The following is an 802-nucleotide window of genomic DNA, read 5'->3' as shown; positions in this document are numbered from 1 at the left end:
ATAAAGGGAAAATGAACAAACAATTGATATACAGTCACACCTTCTTCTTATACTGTTAGTGTAATGGATTATTATAGCGTTACTAGTTGCTTAATAAAACATACCTGAGCGGTAGTTTTTCTTAATAGCCTACTGATACTGTTAATGGTGGGTGATGGGTACCGCATTCTAACTGCTTTATATCCGCGGTCACATTAATAAAGTCGTGTTTTTTTTCTCCTGAGCTTTTTAATGTTGGAACATATTCCCCTTTTGAGCCGTTTCCAATGTGGAAAAAAATATAACGAGCACTAGTCCGTTAATTCTGTATTTCCCGTATTCGCCAGCAGAGAGCAGCGGGTAACCAGTGATACTGTATGGTAAACCTTTGAGATCGATGCAGGATCTGAATTATGGTTACATAAATGAGTAAAAGGCAGACACATCGACACAGTGTAATTCTACATTTGCCTCACTATAAACTCCTGAGAAATAACAGAAAAATAATTAATTTTGAATAATTTTAACCAATTAATTAGGCTTCTTAATATTAAATACCAGTGTTGAAATGAAACTAAAATTTTGTACTTTGTACTACACTACTTTTATTTTAATATTTTTAGTTTATATGTATAGTTTTTAAGTTACTTTTGAAAGTATAATGAGTACATTTTTTGATATGTACTTTTATGTACTAGGTAAGAATTCAGGACTTTTGACAAAGAATTTTTAAATTTTGGCATTTCTACCTTTTCTTAACTCAATTAAACAAAGAAATACACATTCTAAATAAACATTTACTGCGCTAGAAACTCTTAGATGA

The sequence above is a fragment of the Seriola aureovittata genome, chromosome 17, assembly GCF_021018895.1.
Source record: "Seriola aureovittata isolate HTS-2021-v1 ecotype China chromosome 17, ASM2101889v1, whole genome shotgun sequence".
Classification (NCBI taxonomy): Eukaryota; Metazoa; Chordata; class Actinopteri; order Carangiformes; family Carangidae; genus Seriola; species Seriola aureovittata.
The sequence above is the reverse complement of the archived record's forward strand: the minus strand, read 5'-3'. Positions refer to the sequence as shown.